This window comes from Castor canadensis, chromosome 15, assembly GCF_047511655.1.
Source record: "Castor canadensis chromosome 15, mCasCan1.hap1v2, whole genome shotgun sequence".
NCBI classification, from domain to species: domain Eukaryota; kingdom Metazoa; phylum Chordata; class Mammalia; order Rodentia; family Castoridae; genus Castor; species Castor canadensis.
Window position 1 is genome coordinate 35,504,316 of NC_133400.1, and position 22,603 is coordinate 35,526,918.

General features: G+C 43.1%; 1 long non-coding RNA gene and 1 other non-coding gene across 9 annotated transcripts in view; both read right to left on the reverse strand.

Annotated features, from left to right (window-relative positions):
- LOC141417425 (uncharacterized) overlaps nucleotides 1–22,603 on the reverse strand; it is a 43,437-nt gene that overhangs the window by 16,621 nt on the left and 4,213 nt on the right. The window contains exons 2-5 of one of the 8 annotated variants that reach the window (XR_012441993.1): nucleotides 13,473–13,532; nucleotides 12,988–13,076; nucleotides 11,014–11,070; nucleotides 10,182–10,498 (exon numbers count right to left, since the gene is read on the reverse strand). This is a non-coding gene — a long non-coding RNA (uncharacterized lncRNA). Of the gene's footprint in view, nucleotides 1–10,181; nucleotides 10,499–11,013; nucleotides 11,071–12,987; nucleotides 13,536–22,603 lie in introns of all 8 variants that reach the window. The other 7 variants (XR_012441992.1, XR_012441989.1, XR_012441990.1 and 4 more) reach the window with 7 other exon arrangements.
- LOC141417634 (U6 spliceosomal RNA) lies at nucleotides 21,828–21,934 on the reverse strand. The gene has a single exon (XR_012442286.1). It is a non-coding gene; the product is annotated as a U6 spliceosomal RNA (small nuclear RNA).

Genomic DNA, 22,603 nt, shown 5'->3' on the forward strand with positions numbered 1-22,603 from the left:
CTGCCCCTTCCTCTGGAAGACCTTCTTTCCTTTCCTGCATCAATGAACCAGGGTTGTTCCAGGGTTGCTTGACATAACAACTATGTGATACAAAAACCAAGCCAAATCTCTTTGCCCAAAGAGTCTGGCATCCCAAAATACTCATCTCATTTTAAGAAATAGGTGTTTGAGCCTCTTCTCTGTTTCAGCTACTATGCTAGGTGTTACAAAGCCAATTAAGTTATATAAATAGCTATAATCAACACGATAAACATTCTAATGGACTTCAATTTTCAGAAGTGAACAGATCCAGTGGTTAATTCTGCTGGGTGAGGTGTGGGTATGGTTAGAGGTGGTGAGCTGGCAGAGGAAAGCACACAAGGACTGGTGGTGGGATTCTGCTTGGTGTATCCAGAGAATGAGGATGAGCTCAGAGGGACAGGAGAGCAGAGAAGAGGCCCCTGGAGGTGAGGCTGGGAAAGTGAAACAAGGCTCAACAGCAAGGTGTCTGGGCAGGAGGAGCCACTAACACAGCTCAGAGACAGACTGAAGAGGGGAAGAATAGAAGTGAGAAGACCACTGGGTCTCATGAAGAGCTATGGGAGAGGCCATGGGATTGAGAAGGAAGGCAGAGAAGAGAGGCAAGGGATGGCTGCTGCCTTGCTGGGCCTGGACAGCTGAGGAGGATTCAAGTTTCCAGCTTGAAGGTGAGGACGTTTTTCAGTGAACCCAGGGAAAACATTAAGTAGCACAAGTTCAGGGTAGAGGAGAAAAGGAGATTGGCTATAGGCACACCCAGATGCCTTTCATCTCAGGAGGTTCTAATATATGCTTTTGTCTATACTGGCATTTTGCCTTTGATTGTTGGACCATTCAGCAGCCAGGGTGAGGTTGTTTCAACCTGGCTACTACCATTCAATTTCCCTCCTACTCATGGGTCTATTTTATTTCCTTGGGTATACCACAGCCTTAGAGTACACGGTCATATGGGATATTGCTAGATTGGCAGTCAGGAAGGACTAAATGTCTCTTTAAATTCTCTCCATACTAATCTCTCTACGTGAGGGTGTCAGTATGATCTGATCTGACTTACCTAGCCTACTGCCAGACTGAGGCAGGTTATAGTTCAGGAAAATTTGGGGCTGCTCCCCCTTCTGACTCAAAGAGCTTCTTCCCCTAGCCTATAGATCAGGGGAACCAGGTAGTGACTATTCGCTCCCCACCTCCAAATTCAAGGTGATAGAAAAACAACCTGACAAAAGACCCCAGTCCTTCTTTTCTCACAACAGCACCTCCTTTCACCTGGCAGTGAAGAGGTGATCTCCCTTCCTTTAATAGAACTTCTCCCCATTTCCACACTCACGTGTTCTGCTTGGATTCTTTGACATCAGAGTACAAGGACCAGGATCTTCTGGAAATATATTTTGCCAATAACATTTGTGGTGAAGCCAGGAGTTAAAGGGTGTAGCCACTTTTCTCATAACCCTCCCTTTCTGTCCTCAGGCCCTGCGCTCCTCTACCTGATATTTCGAACCAAACACCACTCTTGGCTTGGATGGTGTGAGACTCCCATGCTTGGACAATGGCCCCTGGGTCCCATTAGTCTCTCTGGGAAAAGCACCTAATACTCTACAGGGACCAATGTTGTGAACCCACACACAGGACTGCCCGCGAGTGGTGCGGCGGTCGTGACCTGGCGGGCGGGATGCAGCATTGTCTGCCAGCTGGTTGCACAGGTGTCTCGCCCTGCACCTGGGTCCGGGAGAACCCAGAGACACGTGGCTCACTTGCCGGTCCGCCTCAGGGAACCGACCACATTAAACCTAGACGTCCTTTTGCCTTCTTTTCCCCCCCTTTTCCCTCCCCCCGTTCCCTCTTTCTCCCCCATCCTGTGCCATGCATGTGGCGCGCATGCCCGCATTCCAGGTGTCCATCCCATCTCTTAATGCCAGCCACCTGGAGCTCATGGTCCTGGCTGGCAGGCTCGCACCGTAGCCTATAGGTTCACTGTTCCAAAAATGCGCTGTGTGCAGAGTGCTTGCCAGGGTCTCTAACCACCGACCCAGGCAGCCACATGGCCTGGAGAGGATGATCAGGACTACCCCACTCTGACTGGGTCTCAGTTTCTCGGTCAGTCTCTATCTCTGTCTCTGTCTCTGTCTCTCTCTCTCTCCTCTCTCTCCACTCATCCCTTACCCCTTAACTGGCCAGTAGGGTTCTCAGGGCACAAACTTTTATACTGCCTCAGGAGTGGCCAGAGTTGGCACCCCACTGGAGCTTAGAATTGCCAGGCTCAAGGCGGTAAAATGCGGGGCTCAGTGAGGCTGCCTGGGCAGTGGGAGAAAGGAAAAGGTACAAACAAGGAGCCAGCTGCTCCACCTCCATGCCACCAGTGGAAGGGGAGGGGAGGTTTGGGGCACTGCGGTTAGATGAGAGACAGTCCAGGAGCCCCGTGCGGGGTCTCCAGCCTCGCCCCTCAGTGCAGCCAGAGTCCACGTGCCTTCACACCAGGTCTCCAGCAGCACTCGCACACCAGCTCTCTAGCCCATCTCTCAACATGTGCCCGAAAGCCCCGCTTCTGCTGTCAAGAGCCACAAGTGCACCCTAGCCAGCCAGTGGAGTCCACCTCCCTGGCAGGAGAAGGGAGCTGCACAACACAAGACCTACCACCCGCATGGATGGGCTCCAAGGACACTGCTCTGCTGCAAGCACCGAGAAGCAAAAGACGCCGGCTCTGGCCATGGCCCTGGGCCTAAGGCCAGACTTCTCTTTCCTGTGGCTGCTGTGTGCCCACAGCCTTCTTCCTCTTCTTCACTTGTCTGTTCCCTTGCCTGTCTACCCACCATGCCTGTTTTCCCTGGGTACCTGGTGCCAACTCTTGCCCATGCTTTCCATGTCCTCATGGCCTACAGGGGTTGCAGAAACGCTTACTCTGAAGTCATATTACCCTGTGTCAGGGACATATGCCCTGGACCCACTAGTAAGTGGCTGGCACCCTTCACTAATGGGGTTTGTGGGATTAGACACCAGGTTCTAAAGATAGTTTCTAAGTCTCCCTTCTTTAGGGAAGCTAACAAGGGCTGACAATTAGACTCTAACAATAGGGCACCTGCCTAGCAGATGTAAGGCCATGAGTTCAAATACCACCCTAATTTGTTTCCATTATCTGGCATATTTCTCTGACCTTTGTTTTCTTTTCATTAGGATCATAATGGGGTTAGCATTCAGGACCAGCATTCCATTCAGGAGCCCTCATGCAGGGCTGGAGAGGTGACCCTTAGGACAATGGTTGACTGGAAGCCAGAGTACCCTGCACTTGCTGCCACTCTGAGATGTCTGACTAAACCAGGTCAAAAGGACCTATACTGGAGATTTCCTTGAGATAAAAGGAATGCCTTGAAGATCTCAGAGTTCTCATCACTCTCTATCTAAGGGTAATTTCCTCCTTCTCCATTTCTGTCTCTCGCTCCACAGGCTGGCATGCAGGGAGCCAATGTAGTCCCAACAGATTTCCAATTTGGCTGTATCCTTAAATACTGGGAATGCTTTGGCCCTGATAACCTAAAAAAAAGGAATGTCTCACCTATTACCATAATGAAGTTTGGCCCTGATATCAACTGGGGAATAAAAGGTGGTGTGAAGATGGGAGTCTTGATTATGACACCATCTTACAGTTAGATCAGTTTAGTAAAAAATGAGAGAGATGGTCAGGGATATGATATGTGCAAGCTTTTATGGCCTTATATCAAAACCCAACCCTCTATAAGGGGTCGCTAGACCCCAAGAAGAACTTAAGGAGAAAGACATAGATATCCTTGGTGATCCTTTGCTACAAGGAGCATCACATATCTCACAAAGGTAACCTCAATTGTATCCTCCTTGTGCTCCTTTCTCTGTGCCTCCATTGCCTCCTCCCCGGACTCCTCCCTCAGCACACCCACTGTCCATGAGTACACCACATACTCAAAATAGGGTATCTTACTCAGAGACCCCCTCAAACAGGGCTCCCATTATGAGAAGCATCAGGGCCCAAGGGATCAATTTGTGTTCATGTGCCCTTCACTGTAAATGGTATCCAACAGTGTAGGGAAAAATTAGGGAGATGTTCTGAGGACCTAGATAAATTTACAGTTGGGTTTCAGACCCTGACATTAGGCCTACAAAAAAGGAAAAAAAATCTCACTGCAGCCTGTAGGGAGGCAAATGAGGCCTTTGCTAGGGACCCCATAGGTCAACATCCAGTGGATTCCACTGCCCAAGTAACTGAGCCTCACTGGGATTATAACACCCAGAAGAAATGCAAAAGAGGGCCCACATGTTAGAGGCAATCCTTTGTGGAATGAAATTAGGGGGCATAAGGTTCTAAATGATAACAAGTTTAAAGGAATTGTTCAGGAAAAAGAGGAGCACCCTATGGCCTTTTATGATAGGCTAGAGGAAGTCTTTAGAAAATATACTAACCTTGACCCTGAATCTGTTGAAGGGGGTACCCTCTTACACCACCATCTGCCTCAGATATTAGGCAAAAGATTCAGAAACAGCATCTGGGACCCCTGACCAATAAAACTCAGCTGTTAGATGTTGTTTCTCAGGTCTATAACAGTCGTGACCTGGGAGCGGAAAAGAGGGAACAGAGTAAAGAAAGAAGGCAAGCCAAGCTTATGACTACCATGATTGGGGGAACCCCCAAGGCTCAAAAGACATCCTCAGTTGAAAAGCCATCTTGCTTCAAATATAAGAAGCTGGGGCACTGGGCAAAAAGCTGCCTAGAGCCACCCCTGGGACCCTGTCATAAGTGCTCCAAAACAGGAGCTGTCCAGTAACACTGGAGGATAGAATGTCCCCCCACACAGAGAGGAACCCGGCTAGTCAAAACTCTGGTTTTATCAGCTGAAGCTACACATGACTGAGGAGGCCTGAGGTGCTCTCAACAGTCCCCACATAAGCTTATCATCAGTTATGAGAAACCTCAGGTGGCCTTGGAAGTCGAGTAAGCAAATTCAATTTCTTATTGACATGGGGGCACATTATTCCCCTTGCCTAAACAGGAAAGCCTTTCTCTCAGACCAGGATTGTAGTGGGGGTTGGTGGAAAAAAAATCAAGTTAGAAACTTCACTCCCCTCCTTCCTTGCCATATTGAAACTCAGTTTTTATGCATAATTTTCTTATAGTTCCTAATTGCCCTGCCCCATTCTTGAGTCAGGATATAATGAAAAAGTTGGGTGTGATCCTGCATTAACATTAGCCATTTGCCAGGGCTCCTAATGCTTCAAAGTGGACCTCAAAGAGCCCATAAAATCCTTTAGAAGTATACCAAAATGGAAGTCCCTCCACTTGGTATGATGGGATACCTGGAAGGACAAAGATAGCTATTCCTGTTAAGATACAACTCAAAGACCTCAACCACTATCTCAATTGTAAACAGTATTCTCTTAAAGAGGAGGCTAAGGAGGGACTATAACCAATTGTTAAGAGATTTCTAAATCATGGACTGTTAGGACCTTGCCAATCTCCCTGCAACACTCTTACCTTACTTGTAATAAAACCAACAGGAGAATATAGGATGGTACAGGATTTGAACTGGTAAGCGAGCTGTGATTTTCCCAGTCATCCTCTAGTGGCTGATCCATATCCATCCTATCTCAAATACCTGAAGGCAGTAAATGGTTCAGAGTTTTGGACTTAAAAGATGCTTTCCCCCCCCCATCCTTCTATGAGGGAAGGGGGAAGATCCTTCTATGAGGGAAAATAGCCCTCACATGTTAGCCAGGGTATTGGGAAAGGATTTAAGGGACCTTCAGATTAAGGAAGGAGGACCTCTTCAATATGTAGATGACCTCCTAATCTGTAGCCCAACTTAGGACATTTCAAATGCCAACATTGTTTTGGTTCTTAATTTCTTAGCTGATAGGGAATATAAAGTCTCAAAAAACAAGGCCCAAATCTTCTTACAGGAAGTCCGGTATCTAAGTTATGTCCTCACACCCAGGGCCTGGATACTGTTCGCAGAAAGAATAGAGACCATCCGGATCCTGTGGGTACCACTGACTAAGCACCAACTCCATTTATTTTTGGGTAAGCAAAAATATTTTGGCTGGATCTGGATACCCAACTTTGGAGTCATAGCAAAGTGTCTATATGAGGCCACAAAGGGACCAGATAATGAATGCTTAGAATGGACTGGATAAACAGACTGTGCCTATAAGACACTAAAAAAGACCCTCACTGAGGCCTCAGCTTTAGGGATTCCCAGTTTAACAAAACCCTTTATATTGTATATGTATCAGAAAAAAATGGAATTGCTGTGGAAGTCTTGACCCAAAAATTAGGAATAAAACCTTATCCAGTAGCCTACCTTTCAAAAAAAAACTAGATGGGACAACCTTAGGTTTGTCACAATGTCTAAGGGAGACAGCTGCTACTGTCCTGTTAGTGGAGGAGGCAATGAAGAAAACCCTGGGCCAGCAACTAGAAGTTCTGACTCCCCACCAAGTCAGAGCCACCCTAAAATTAAAAAGTCACTTGTGCATGTCTGGAGAAAGAGTGACTAAATATTAAGCCATCCTTTTAGAGTCCCCAGAAGTGACCATAAAGACTTGTAATGTCTTAAATCCTGCACCTTTGCTGCCTTCTGAGCACACTTGTGAGCAGGTGATTGTACAAACCTATCCCAGCAGGCCATACCTGACAGACCAGCCACTCCTCGAACCCGAGGCAGAATGGTTTACTGATGGAAGTAATTTTGTGCTAAATGAAGAAAGAAAGGCAGGATATGCACTGGTGAGTCATGAGGACTCACCTTTTGCTAGCTGAGACTTCTGCCCCAAAGGGTGAACTAATGGCTTTAACTAATGCTCTGACTCTGGGGAAGGAAAAAAGGCTCAATATCTATACTGATTCCAAAGATGCCTTCCTGGTACTGCATGCTCACGCACCTACGTGGAAAGAGGACTTCTCTCCAGGAGGCAGTCACCAATAAAACATGGGAAGGAAATCCTCCAATTATTAGAGGCTCTCCACCTCCCAAAGGAAGTGGCAGTGATCCACTGCCAGAGACATCAAAGAGATCTAACTCTGGTGTCACAGGGGAACAACCAGGCAGACACAAAGCTAAACAAGCAGCTTTACAGCCTTTAGTTGCTTCACCAGCTTCCACCCTGGCCCTCTTTCCCCCACAGAAGCCTGTATATCCTAAATATACTCCTGATGAGGAAAAAAGAGGCTGCTGGGAGGGAAGAACATAGAGGAAGCTTGGTGGTGTGTGGATGGTAAGCTAGTCTTGCCCCCAAGCAACCCAATGGAAAGTAATAAAGTCTGTACATGACACTTTCCACTTAGACTGAGATGCAACCCAGGGGCTAATAAGAAGGCTGCTTGTGGGGACTAGAATAAGGTCTACAGTAAAACAGGTCTGCTGGGCCTGTTCCCTATCCTCCGGTAAAAATCCTGGTCCTAAGCTTCCCCCACTGGTTAATCCATCCAGAAGCGAGACTCTTACCCAGAAGAAAACTGGCAGATAGATTTCACTCACATGCCCCTCTGCCAAGGTTACAAATAGCTGTTAGTTTTTATAGGTACCTTCACAGGGTAGATTGAGGCTTTTCCCACCCAGACAAAAAGAGGCTCCAAGGTAGCAAGGGCCCTTCTAAAAGAAATTATTCCTAGGTGTGGCCTGCCCAAACACTCTAGAGTGATAATGGACCAGCTTTTATCTCACAGGTCACCCAGGGAGTTGCACAGGCATTAAGAATTAAATACCACTTACATTCAACTTGGAGACCCCAGCCCTCTGGTAAGGTAGAAAGGGCCAATCAAACATCAAATGAACCTTAGCTAAACTTTGACAAGAGACCGCTGGAAAATGGACCCAGCTTTTGCCTATTGCCTTACTGAGAATTAGAAATGCTCCAAGGGCTAAATTAGCTCTTTCAAAATGCTCTATGGGAGGCCATATCTCTCCAACAACTTAGTGACAGACCCTGAGACCAACAGTCTTTTAAAGTATATAATGGATCTAGGGACATTTCAACAAGCAATCCAAAAGTTGGGGAACAAGTTCCTCCCAGCCCCAACAAAAAGGGGGAAACTCCAAATAAAACCAGGAGAACATGTGTTAATTAAATCCTGGAAAGAAGGAGCCCCAGATGACCAACTTCAGTGCAAATGGAAGGTGATCTTGGCCAGGGATCTTGGCCAAGCCCATGGCTGTCAAAGAGTAGGTAATGAACAGTTGGACTCACATTTCTAGGGTAAAATGTGAAACAGGAGAATCTATCTCTGACCAAACATGGCCTGGGGACACTTACTCCTGTGAGCCAAAAGAAGACTTACAGCTCTTCTTCTGGAGAACCAAAAGACTTTAGCTTAAATGATAAATGAAAACTTTAATATGTGGCATGAGGCTATGCTTACACCTCTCCCAGCCCCATTTCCCAAACACCACAGTTCTGCTCACTGCAGAGCTTTGAGACACTTCTTTTGGGCATTTTGCCTTATTTTCCTCCTGGGACTGACACCTGGCTTTAGCCAGCCCCTAGAGGTTTTGTCAAATTGTATCCATCTACTAACTACCCCAAGTCTTCTAACCCAACTTCTGATTAAAACTACTGGGATCACATTGGTCAAAACCTTATCAAAATGGACAAATGAGAGTAATGGATTCGTCTATATGCTTTCTGTAGAATTTAATTTCTTCTGGGGATCACAGGGAGTATGTCCCTTGTGTAAAACTAGTTTCTATCAACAATTGTACCTTAAGTGGACTGACGTATGCTCAGTCCATAATACAGAAATTGCCCTAAATCATCAGTCCTTCACTGCCCCAATTACAACATCTACCTCCCTTTTAATTGGGCCCAAAATAACTACAGATACCAGAAAAACAAGTCAAACCACCCCTCTCTTATATTACCAAAAATTATTTAAAGATTTTGCTAATAGCAAAAAAAAAAACCCCAAAAACCATAGCCATACTTCCAAATTGAATAGACTGACAGTTGTCACTTTCCAAAAAAAAAAAATCGTCTAACAGTTAAAAATACTTCCCAAAATCTGGCAACGATCCTTAGATTCCTGGAAAATCTAAGACCTGGGATCAGGCCCCCTGGCAGGGCTCCTTCTGATTCTCCTGCCAGTGTTCACGTTTTGGACATGCCTCCTAGACTTGCTAATCAGATTTATCTTTTCCAGAATAAAGCCCACTAAAATCCAAATTGTGACATTTCAGGGCCATCAATTTCCAGAGGTGGACAAGAAGCCATGAGCCCTAATGATCAAGTTGGACAGAGATTCAGACAACAGACATCATTGATCAAGTCCCCAGGGATAGCAATAGGAGGAGAACAATATTCCTGATAGGTAGGGTCTGCAGCCCCTTGTCAGCTTGAAGCAGATACCGAAGATGGATCACCCCCCCATCAGAAACCCCCAGTTCAAAAATGACCTGGACCCCACAAGGATTTCAGGGTTGGATTGGGCTACCCTGTGAGTTCAAGGACTAACTGGGCAGGAAATGGAGTTCCGTGTCAGGCTGAACCGCACAGTGAGTTGCACATACTCACTGGGACTCACAGTCAGTTCAAGGATGGCCTGGCTCACATAAGGAGCTCAAAGCCGAACTGGACAGCACAGGGCATACAGGGCCAAGCCTGGGTACACTTCTTAGGGCTTGGGAGGCAGAAGTCCCTTGGTACCATCCCCAGACACCAAAAATAAAGCAGCCAGGTGCCAGTGGTTCACACCTGTAATCCTAGCTACTCAGGAGGCAGAGATCAGGAGGATCATGGTTCAAAAACAGCTTGTAAGACCCTCTCTTGAAAAAACCCATCACATAAAAAGGGCTGGTGGAGTGGCTCAAGGTGAGGCCCTGAGTTCAAGCCCCAGTACTGAAGGAAAAAACAAACAAACAAACATGAAAACAACAAAAAACCCCACTTAATTCTAGAAAGCCCTTCTACTTCGGATATCCACCCCAAGCTGGCTGCCCTAGGCTTGAGCAGGTCAACAGCCTCAGTTGTTGGAGAATTATGTAGGCTGAGTTCATCTTCAGTATCTGGAAGCAGATGACATAGTCAGAAACTCTGCACAGGGACCTGCAGCTACCCTACCTCTCCCTGGTTCACACAGCTGAGGGAGTAGGTGGAGAGTGGAAACCCTGAATGGTCACTTGATCTTGCATTCACTTCTCATGATCACTACTCACCAACCGGCCTGAGATGTCTTCCCCACAGAGCTGGGCTAGGTTCCTCCAGGCTGTACTCCATTGCTGTCTCTTCCTCCATTGCCTCTGGACAGATAGCAGCTCCTCAGCCTTTTCAAAGTTCTAGGCAGTTGGCTGACAGTGACGTCATGAGGAAGTAGCTTCTGATTGGGTCCTCTGGGCAGGTACTTCCTCTGCAGCCTTAACCCTCCCCCACAGACACCTGTGTGCCATCTTCTGGCCAGCAGATAATTGTTCTCCAATTTCCCAGGTGAGCGTTCTGAGACCACGCTGGATAAAGTTGAAATGGGATGTAATTTCTGATAAAAAAGGAATAAGCCTTGACTAGAAATGGGTTTTAGAGGGAATGATACTGACAGGGAGTTCAAAAACACCCCAGGTATTTAGACTTTCTTAGCCATTACTGGTAGTTTTATCTTGGCCAAGTCAGTTCACCTCTGAGGAGCACATCTTTGATCACAAAAGCATGGTGGCTTAGGGTATCCTGAAAAGTTTACCACCAGGACACCGGGAATCAACGGATTCTGTCTCTCATTCTAAATTTCTGTGTCAATCCCCAAAAAAGAATTTTTTGTAATATAGTCCCTCAAAGGTAAGTTGAGGCAGGTTAGGGTTAGGGAAAGTTTGGGACTGCTCCCCCTCCTGACTCAAAGAGCTCCAGGTAGTGACTATTCTCTCCCCACCTCCAAATTCAAGGTGACAGAAAAACGACCTGACAAAAGACCCCAGCCCTTCTTTTCTCTCCGTGGCACCTCTTTCACCTGGCAGTGAAAGAGGTGATCCCACTTCCCTTAATAAAACTTTTCTCTCTTACCACACCCACGGGTTCTGCTTGGATTCTTCCATGACAGAGAGCAAGGACCGAGACCTTCTGGAAATACATTTTGCTGTTAACAAGACTGGAAGCTTGGGGTAGTCCCTGGGCCCAGGAACAGAACTAGCTGGTAAATTTCTGTCGACCTCCTCCATTCCTGCCAAGCTCATTTCTTATGCTTTGGATGGTGCTGGGGATGGAACCCAGGCCTTTAACAAACCCAACCCCCAGTGCTCAGTTCTGAGAGATGACAGCAGCAAGTGTCAGCTTTCTACCAAGTCCTTTTAATATAAACTTACAAACTTCAGGAATGTCTGAGCTGGGTGCTGGTGAATCATGCCTAGCTACTCAGAAGGCAGTGATCAGGAGGATCATAGTTCGAAGCCAGCTCTGGCAAATAGTTTGCAAGACCCTGTCTTGAAAAAACACTTCACAGAAAAGGGCTGGTGGGGTGGATCAAAGTGTAGTCCCTGAATTCAAACCCCAGTACCATTAAAAAAGAAAGAAAGAAAGATGTCTGGCCCGGCATTCTATAGTACCAAGCCTCATTCTGGATAGCGTTTGCCTTTGCTGTAAGTAGTAAAGTCATTCTAGTTGACTTTTTATTAAGAGGTGTCTGGGCATGGGATCCATAACATCTTTAGACTTGAGTTCTACAAAGGCACTACAGCTGTGCATTTGGCAAAAGGAAACACTTAGATTTACCAGTGAACGACTTTCATCTATCAAGTTCTCAGCTGGCACAAAAAGCTAAGGCCATGCAGTAAGCACTATCCTATGGAGCCACTCATTTCAGAAAGCATGAAACAGTGACTGGTTGCTTCAGAGATGTTTTCTGGAAATCAAATCCAGGAACACTTTTGTTACTTCACACTTAGGAAACAGGGTATGTCATTCTTTATTCACATTTGATTTCTTCTTGAACAAACATCTATAAAAGTCTGATTCTCTACTAGACTCTGAACTCTGAGAACAGATCAGGTTTAAATCCATATCTAAATCCAAAGTACCTGACATAGCACATGCTACATGGCTGGGGTAAAATAAAAGTTGGTTGAATTAATCAGTGATCTATGGCAAGAGAACTCACAAAGAGGAAGTAATCTCTCAGTCCTAGGTAGCACTGGAGGCAGAGTCGGTGGCCATCACCATGTATGTGACCATTGCACAGTGAATGGAGAACCTGCACTCAAGGGTAAGCAATTCAGCCATCAAAACCAACACTGTCTCAGAGATTTTTTTTTTTGAAGTCATAACCATGCTACATAAGCAATATATTATGAAGGCTGAGCATGTGAATAAAACTTAATGTTGTCATAAATTTTATGACAAAGTTAATCTGACACATGTTTAATGACATGCATAATCATTATTATGCAGCATTGTAATCAGACATTAATAATAAGCAGTGCACACCAATGACTTTTTACTTGTGTTCAGCCAAACAAACTGCTTGGTATTTTTCCTTCCTATTGAGTTGTTATTTTTCCATACCTACACCAGCCACCAGTGAGGATATGAATAACTTAATCCTTTCCCTTGTGCACTGATACAGAACCTCTTATTGAAGGCAGTCTCAAGCAGGTAAAGCTGCTCATTGCCTCTGCCACGTCCCTCTGACTGCACGGCTTCCATGGTTCCCCATGGCCTTCTGACCAAACTGCTTTCGTGGTTCCCGCAATACCCACTTCTGGTATCTTGATCTCTGCCTGAAGGTCTTTGCTGACACTAAAGAAAATTCTGGAATTGAGGGGAAATTAACACTCCCACCAACTGACTGAAGGAAGCTTATGGACAAAAATCCTCATTGGGATAGTGATCCTGTGGCCTGTGCTCCACACTGAGGGCTGTCAGCAGTGGCTAGGGACTTACTAAAACTCCTGAGGACAGCCTTCCTTCCCCTGCCTCACTTCTCTCTCCTACCCACATTCCATGGCACCACCTCCCAAATACAATGTACACTTGAATCCTTACCTCCAGGTTGGCATTTGGAGACACCAAAGTAGGACACCACTTTAATGACGGGCTGAAAGTCTCTGAGGTTTCCTGACTCAGGCATCCACCTGAAAAGTTTTTCCTACTCTACACGCATGCATAAATGAGCATATGTGTGTGCATCATGCATATGATCACATGCACACATAAAACCAGTCCCATTGGCTTGCAGGTAGCAGAAGAGCTGTACATTAAGCCTGGGGCAGCTCAGTCACCATGCTGTGGGCTGCTGGATAACATGGGATGTGGTCGTTGGAAATACGGAGAATGTCCTCTGGGTTCCTGACAAATTGGAAGGTGTGGAGGGAGGCAACGGAACACCATATTCAAGCAAAAAGGTGGGAAGAGAGCACCTGTCCTAAGAGTACATTGCTGAGCAAAGGCTGCTCTAGCTGCTAGATCTACATAAGCTGTGCAGCCCAAGCAGCTCCAGGCAACAGGTCTCTGGGGGTCCTCATGCTTACCAGCAAGTCCCAGCTCATTCTTCTCCACTAAGGAGCCAGGACAGTCCAGAGACCTTCATTCTGCTACCAGAAAAAAAGGAGCTAAGCACAAATAGCCTTGGGAAAGTCACAAAAGCACGTTTGTGCTAAAGTGTAAATGACTCACAGCTCCTTTTCTATTTTTGTGGTGGAGAGGTGCTTTAGAACACAAGGGCCCTAATGAAGTAAATGTTATTGTTGGACAAAGGGCAGAGAAGGGGGACACCAGTGGGGACCAAAACTGATCCTCTTTTTCACCTATGGCAGCTCTGGGGGTGGAGTGGGAACAGAGATGCCATGTAGCCAGGATCTTGTGCCATTTCTGCTGCAGGGGTGTACAGTGTAGAGGGGACACTGATAAGAAAGAGATCCACAGATCCAGAAACAGGAACGCATCACACACAGCGTCTATAGGTCAGAAGAAAGCTGAGTGGTGGTAGAGGTATAGGAAAGGGATCCCTTGACACAGAGTATTAGCATTAAGACCAACAGATAGTCCTAGTGCTGCTGTTTACTCTTCTGTGATTTTTAGATAGGTCACTTGAAGTCTCTGGAGCTCAATTTTGCCATCCTGCACATCTCTCAAGGTTGGTGATGGGGCTGGTGTGGGGCACAACTGGACAGCAGTAAACACAGCCTCTGCCCTGGAGTCTGACTGAACAGGCTGAAATCTCTGTTTCTCACACAAGCAAGGCAGGGTGCAATCTATGTACCCTTTGTTTCCTCTTCTGCAAAATGAGATAAAAGGAAGAATCATAAGATTATCCCTATGACTTACTAAAATAATGCATGGAGAGAATTAAGTACTTGGTACTTACTATGCTAGCTATTAAAATCAATATGTAAAATGGAGTATTATAGGAATGTTCAGCACCCTGAAAATAAACTGCTTGCTTCAACCATCCTGAGCCCTTTTGGATACCTAGAGTTAGATTTTTGTCTATGTAAATGTGTGTGCTTCTCTTTGCTCTGCATACAGCAGACTCACCCTGTTATTAACAATTGCTTAGTGGATGAGGAGCTGCCATGAGGCCTAACATTTAGTTCTAGTTATTAGATTAAATATTTGTTTTGAATGGTATTTGAACTACCAGGTTCTAGATTTTTCAGGTTGACAAAGTCTCCTTCGTATTTAGAAGAGAGGCTAAAATTGCTGCATTGGCTACAGAACAGAGTGCTATTTTTCAAGGTATATTAAAAATCTGTTTCACTACACCTTTGTGCCTATTGGCATAGAATTCTGAGTAAACTGAACTTTATTGGAGAAGAAACATTGAATGGAAGAGAAAGGACATTATTTTGGGTAGTTTTCATTTTCAAATAGTTGTGGCTTAGGCATGTGAAGACACTTTGCTATTCTCTTTTCCTCCTACCTTCAGTCTGCCAGCTAAATAAGGGATGAAGCACACTTTTAATTTACAGGATTTGTTAACAAAAGAAAATGTAACTTGATAGCCAAATCAACATTAAGCATTCTAACTAGAAATTGCACAAAGACACGATGTGCAGACACTAACTGTTGTTAAAGTACTCTTACCATGTGTTCTCTCAGGGACGCTTTTCAGGCTAAGGCACAATAGAACATGAAAATAAGCCAGTTGCATGGGGGGGGGTCAGGAACAAGAGCAAAACAAAACAAAACATATCTGGAATAATATCTTACATCTCAAAGTCATGGTTGCCTGAATTTTAGAATGTAAGACGTTCTTTAGATTGAAACTTTAGACGATGACATGAGACATGATCTTCGTGGGACTTCTCTGTCTGTATAAAATACAACGGTCACATGACACTTTCCAGAATTATTAACCCAAATGCAATGTGCCAGGAAAACTCACATTTTTTTTAGATCACATATAGAAAAATAAGGTATGTATTTTTAAAATGAAGCTCTTTTTAGATGATATCATAAGACCTGTTAAGCCAAGCACCTTGTCACTGCCAAAAAGGACACTGATAGGTAGGTGGGAGAAGGCAACAGAATAAAGGGATTTCTTAAGTAATGGGAAAGGAACAGTAGGAGCACACCTCAAAAAATGAGATTTAAACATGTTTAAATACTAAATCTTCAAAATGACGAGGAAATACAAATGATTCATAAATAAACTCATCAGGTCATCAAGTCTGGTAAACCCCCAACTGGGAAGAACATTTAAATACATCCGCTCCCTTTGCACAATGAGCAAGACGTGCAAAGTTTTAATTGACAAACATACTTCTCATTAAATTATTAAAATGGACACACTGGTGAGTCATACATATCTATGATGAGGTACTCTGGAATTTAACCTAATACTCTGTAAGTATTCATCCTTAGTCAAAAAAAATCAAATGATGTGAAAATTAGAAAAACAAATGCCCTATCATTTTGTTGTGACTAGGTTTAAGGCATACAAATTTCATCTTCATGCAGTAAGATATTAAAATCTAGATATTAAAAAGTAGTCCAGGATCAGTAGCACACTACCTTGAGCTCCCAAAATGTCTGATGGCAAAAGTATCACTTACATAATTGCTTGTACTTTATTCCTCTGCTTTTCTCTTTTCTCTGGGCATCCTGGTAACAATGTTTTAAAAAGTAGAAACATAATTGTTGTCAGGTTAACAGCTGTAGAAATGGCTACAAGGTTGAGAAAGGCCAACCATCCATTTCTGCCACTAATATATATGGGACAGCATTTAGGGGCAAAAGAGGAGAAAGAAGAGAGCTTTATCATCTTTGAGAATTTTCAAACTAAATCCCATTGCTTCAAAGGAAAAAAATCATACTAAAGGTTAAGGTTGAGCTAACTACCAGATAAAACACTATGTCAGCAGCAATTGAGGAGCACAGGTTCCCTTTTGAGGGATAGTGTTGCAAGAGAAAGTGGACAGGGCTTTAGATACAGGAGACAGAAAAAAAATCCCACCTCTGCCAGTTGAGTGGTCCTGGGCAAATCAGTTTACCTCTGTGTACTACATTCAGACACTGAGAAATTTGATATTAATAAGCACCTGAAAGCCTGATGTTGAGTGAAATATGCATTTGCCTGTGAAAGGTATGTTGGCTTTTCAACAGACAGTACCTAAAAATGTAGGCTGTTGCTTTGTTTTGCCAATTGTCAAATACACTACTTAATTCTATCCAGTTATACATGCCCATGCAGGCTCCTAAAGGTGTCTTTTCAATGTTAAAGGCTTATGAATAAGATGATTTTCTTAATGGGATTAACCTGATGCTTTTCTTAAACATGTATCCTTGAGTCCACCACACAAAACAATGTTTTGATTAAAGTAATGGACATACTAAAGGTCATCCTAGTTTCTTAGGCATTAAACATCATTCACAAATGAGAACTACTTTTGAAAGAGATGTATTTGTGCTGGGAAGAAAAGATTTCTACTTCAAATTATGAATACTTTATTGGTGAAAGCAAACAAGGACTTGTCTGAGAGGCACTTCTATGAGTTAAAAAAGTTTAATGGTGTGAAAGTTAGAAAAATAAATGCCTTCTCATTTTGTTGTGGCCTGGTTTAAGGCATATGGACTTTATCTAGGTTAAAATCTAGATACTAAAAAGTAGTTGGAGATTGGTAACACACTACTGTGATATGCAAAGTGTCAGACCTTGCAAGCATCCTCATGGTGGTGCAAGGCTGAACTGGGATGCCTGGATAGTGTCAGCAGACAGGATGTGAATTTTAATATTATTAAAAGAAAACTCTTATGCATCTAAGAAACTAAGAAAACTGTATTAAAGCTAAGAAAACTGAAAACATACTTACTGAGGTTTGGGTATGGATGGATGAAAGACATCAAGGAAAGATGAAAATAAGCATGATCCTAACCAAAGGAGGTAAGTCAATGTGGACATACACTCTAGCTGTCTTCCATAAACACAGTTAACAGAAATATAATTTATTTAAATACATCCTACAATAATTTTGCATCTTGTTTTTTTCCCACTTAATACCAAATAGTCTCTTTCAGGGCAATCATTTGGTAATGATCTCAAAAACATGAAGAAATGATTCAGTGGGTGATGGTGCTGCCATGAAGCACTGTAAAGATTTCTCATCTCACTGGACAAAAGCAAACCTGCTCTAATTCTGAACAGGTGGGAATACCCAAACTGATTTAGGCCTCTGTATTTATCTTTTAGTAAAAACATGTAGTAACAAGATTATGGAGAACGAGAGGGAAAAATGACCCTTCTCCTGATACCAAACCCTTATCTACTAATCAGCTCCATTCTTCAGGCCTAAAAGAAATCTGCCTGAAGCAATGTCAGAATGTTTGCTAAGTGACTAGGATATCAACATCTTTTTGGTTGCACATGGAGAAATATGCTCTAAAGAAAACCAATTCAAAACAGGCCAGGGTGTCTGTAGAATAAACAAGAGCCCTTGGCACAGCTTCATCTTCCGAGCCCTGCCTTTTCCCTTGTGCGATGGCTCTTTGCTTCCTCTACAGTCAACGGGCCTGTTTTCGTGATTCCTTACTAATGAACAGCTATAAATTTTTTTGATATTCCAGAGAGCCTTAACTTCAGCTTCTGGGCAGTGCTGAGATTGCATCCTATATTCCGGACTCACCTTTTGTAAGGTACACTCAGCAATGTAGGTGATTTCCACAGGAGAATATTCTATTTAAAGAACTACTGTCCCAGCATAATACAGAAAATCATTTATGAAGATGCAAGAGATAGGGAAGGCTCTCAATTACGTTTACCCAAGCACAATGTCAGAGCCTCCCTTCTCCACTCCCCAAGGGGTGGAGTGGAGAGTGCTCATTTGTGAGAAAAGCGGTGTGAAAAGTGTCCACATGGTCGTGGGAAGAATGAAGATCCTCACATGGGCTGATCATAATGGGATTCCTGAGTCCAAGAATGCCCTGTGAGGTCAGATGGGCCAGATGTGGGCCCTTGAAGCCAAGAGGAAGGAAAGGAAGATGTGTCCAGCAAAACATTCTGTACAGCCTGCAAATTCTCCTCTCGGAGAGTACCTTTTAAATTGGAATGTTTTAAAAACAAGGATATTTAAAGGGCACATCAAAATTTATTTTAGAAACTTTTCATAGACTAAAACCCTGAAGCCACTCTCAAATGACAAAATGTACCAATGCAACATCTACCTTCACCTTTAATTTAAGGCAACTGGACTCACTAATCCTTGAGTCACTTACATTTAAAAATAGAAATGACAACACACAAGTTATAATGTTGATTTTCCAATTAAATCCCTAGATAGAAATGGAAAAAAAATTAAATGTCATATAGAAAACAGCCAAATCTTGACTTGTGAGATGTCTTTTTAAGATGTTTCAACAGAAAAAAGTGTGGCTCTCCTAACTGTGTAGCTGCCTACAAGGTAGTCAATACACGTGCTGAATGAACACAGAAAGAAAAGAATGTGTGGTGTGCTTGTGAAACGGGCTAACTGTGTGTATGTTGTTACTGAGGTATGCAGAGAGTCTCTGTTTTAAATCTGGGGACAAGGACTTTCAATGGAACAACACATCAATGTTAAAGGATTGTGTTATTTTCTGGACTTTCGTACAGTAAGAAAAGAAAAGGCACTGGTCAAGAGCAAACTCACCTGGCCTCAGTGGGCAATGGAGATGAACCTGGGGTTCTAATTCTGACAGTCCCACTACCTGGGTACCCGAGGAGGAAGACAGCAGCATTTGGGTATTGGTCAGCAGGTGCCAGGCTAAGGCTGGTAGCATGGATGCTCTCATTCCATCCTTACAGTCTCCAAGGTAGAGACTTGCTATTTGTTGAGACTAAACACAGAGGTTATGGCTAATCAGACACTCTCGCCTAATGAGTGAGACATTAGCCCTCCCTCACATTCTGTTTCAGAGCCGCTACACAAGAGCTACTGTGCTGTTCGCACTGTCTCAGAGGACCTCCTCCTCCCCCCGAGGCTAGAAACGTGTGCAGTAGACTCAATAAGTAAGGTTAAAAGTGAAGGTTCCAGGTATTCCAAACCTGTGGTCTTTACAAAAAGGCTAGAGAAATCTTACCTCAGTAATACCCTGGTATCTTGATATGGTTGGCACATTAAATATTGGCCCCAACTTCATAGTAATTGAGGTTAGAAAGAAGTATTCATGAAAATGTATACTATAGTTACTTTCTGATTGCTAGTTTTCTAACGATCTTTTAGTATACTATTTTGGTAAGGACTTCAAGCGATACTGGGCAATATACAGAAAATGCATAGTTAAATTGAATGGCTGGCTAAAAGGATTCCCTCATAAGTATCTAAGCCATACTTTATTGTGGCCTGCTTCCAATCTGTTTCTTTAAAATTTAAAACAACATGTATTTTATGTAATAACAATAAAATCATTATTTGTTTAGAACATGCACAGGTGAAAATTTACAAGCTTAAAAAACTGAATGGCAGGAATTGCCATGCTTTTCCAAAAATAAAACACATTTTAGTAATTTTTTCATATTTTAAATATTCAAAATAGCTTTACTAGTTCACAAAAATAATACATTTCTGAAGCTATTAGCTTTTCTTGTCCTGCAAGAGGATAAGATGAAATTTAGTTGAGGATCTAGCACTTTCTACTTTAAATATTTTTAACACTTTCACTTTAGTATTTGTAAAACTGCATACATAAACATATTTATCATAAGTTAATTCTGAAAACTTATGATGAACAGACTGGTTTGAATTATAACTAGCAATATCATGAAGCTAATCAGAATTTGCAGTAAATCAGGTTTTAATTCACAGACAATTTTTCTGTGATACAACCAATGATGAAACAAGTAATGGTTCCACAAAAAGGATACAGTGTACTGAAGGAAGATTTTAATTTTGCTTCACACAGTGTATGTGTGAGACCCCAGGAGAAAACAGAATTAAACATAGTTCAGATGGAGAGATTTTAATAAACAATTTTGGCAGGGTGAGGGAGCTTAATGTGAGCTACTGAACCCACAGACTGGCAAACCTCCCACCCTCAGGCAGAAGATAGAAAGGGAAGAAAGGGTATTACTGGAGTGAGAGGTAGTACTCAGGAGAGGTGGCAGGGCCACTGGGCAGGAGCTTGAATAATGCTGGGGAAGCCACAGTCAGGAATTTTTCAGGGTCATTTCTTCATACTACCAGTTTGAAATAAGGAGAGAGCAGGCAGATATACCCTAACTTCTCTCCTAACTACTTCTGATCTCTTGCAGGTACCCTCCATTGGTTAGATCCAACCATAAGCCAGTTGGCAGGGGTCAGCTTCGAGGGCAAAAGCAGGGAAGAGCGCAGAGTGGCTAGGAGCAAGGGAGCCCATGCACAGAGACAGTTGCTTATGTATCTGCCACTGAGACCTGATGTGTGGTGAAAACATCAGGCATGCTCCTCTGATATAATTTCCAAGAAGTCTACTGGCAAAGATTTTTTCTTTTAAAGAGATTTTTAAAAAAATACAATGCATACCCTTATTTTTCTGCATTTCCCTCCCTTCAAGCTCTATTTAATTTTTTTTTCTCTCATTTTCCTTCTGGTAACACAGAGGTTCAACAAAGCCTCCAGTTAGCAGACTTTTCCCTAAGACCCCATTCTGATAGCTCTCTGAACTGTGGGAAGTCTATATACAATCATCAGTGAATATGAGCTGCAGGAAATCTCCCTGAGATCCTTACTAAAATTGCTGGCAACTTTGCCCATATGTTAATCCAGCTACCTACAAATGAGGCAGCATTCACCATTTTTCTGATGAATGTCGAATGCATTTGAAGTACCTGAAATATTTGTTTGAATGTTCCCTAATCTATTAATTCATGTGTCTAGGTTTTGTCTATCTTCTGATTGTAGGAGAAAGATAAACAAATATAAAGAGTAACCAGAGCTACCACTTTCAAGAACCCTTAGCAGAACCAAAAGGAAGAGTCGAATGTGGAGGCTCTTCAGGTATGTATTGCTGACTGCTGCTGAACACGAGGTCCTGGGCTTCCACAAAATGTCTGCTGAATTGGCTAAACCTTGGTTTGCCTCCATAATCAACCATCCCAAACAGCACACAGATAATTACTTCTTGGAAAAATTCCAACTAGTGTTTGATGTTACTTATGTGGTTTTTTTCTCCCTCTCAAGAGCAGCTCTGTAGGCTTAAATTATTTTATGTGTTTCCTTTGACCTTAATGTCATCTACATGAATAAGAACTTCACACAAAATTCCTACCAGCACACACCACAGCGGGTTCAGAGCAACATTTTCAAAATGATGTCAGCATCTTTTAATTGAGAAGACATATAGTCTCTCTTTCTGAACACAGGCTAAGAAAATGCATAATTTGGCCTAAAAGCTAAAGATATTTTAAATGTATTCTTTGATTTCTTTTTTTTTCTTTAATGGAACGCTTCACAAATTTGCGTATCATCCTTGCGCAGGGGCCATGCTAATCTACTCTGTATCGTTCCAATTTTAGTATATGTGCTGCCGAAGCAAGCACTATTCTTTAATTTCTTAAGATAAATTTTTTTTTAAAGAAAACCTGGCCTTCATTAGGAGGTAATCCTGCCTTTTTCTGCAGTTACTACAAAGTATCTAATCACAAAGTTAATTTTGGGGCTGGTGGCTTGGTTCAAGTGGTAGAGTGCCTGCCTAGCTAGCATGAGGCCCTGAGTTCAAGCCACCCTCCCCCCCACAAAAAAAGGGGTTACAAAGTTAATTTTGAAAAATAACTCTTAAAACTTAAACAGCAAAAATGTTATATTCAACATGAATCTAAATAGGCAAAGAAGACACAGCCAGGAATACAGAGGCTTTTGGCAAGTTAAAGTATTTCATATTTTGTACAATTTCGGGTCATTCCTGTATTTTATAGTGTAGCTCTAGGCATTAACTTGAAATGACCTTGACCCATGATAGCCTAAATTTAACATTCTTCAGAACAAAGTAGACTTTCTTTTCTGCTTTAAGAGAAAAATGAAGCAAATCCTAAGAATGGTACTATTTGAGTCTTGAGCCAAGAGGAACAGAGATAAAATCCTGTTTGATTTGTATAAACATTACAGAATCCAATGCTTGTTTCAACGTTCCCCTTTTCCTGACGATGTTCTCTCAATCCAACCCAGGGCTGTTGGGTTTTTTCCAGGGCGTGGGGTGGATGTGAGTAGGG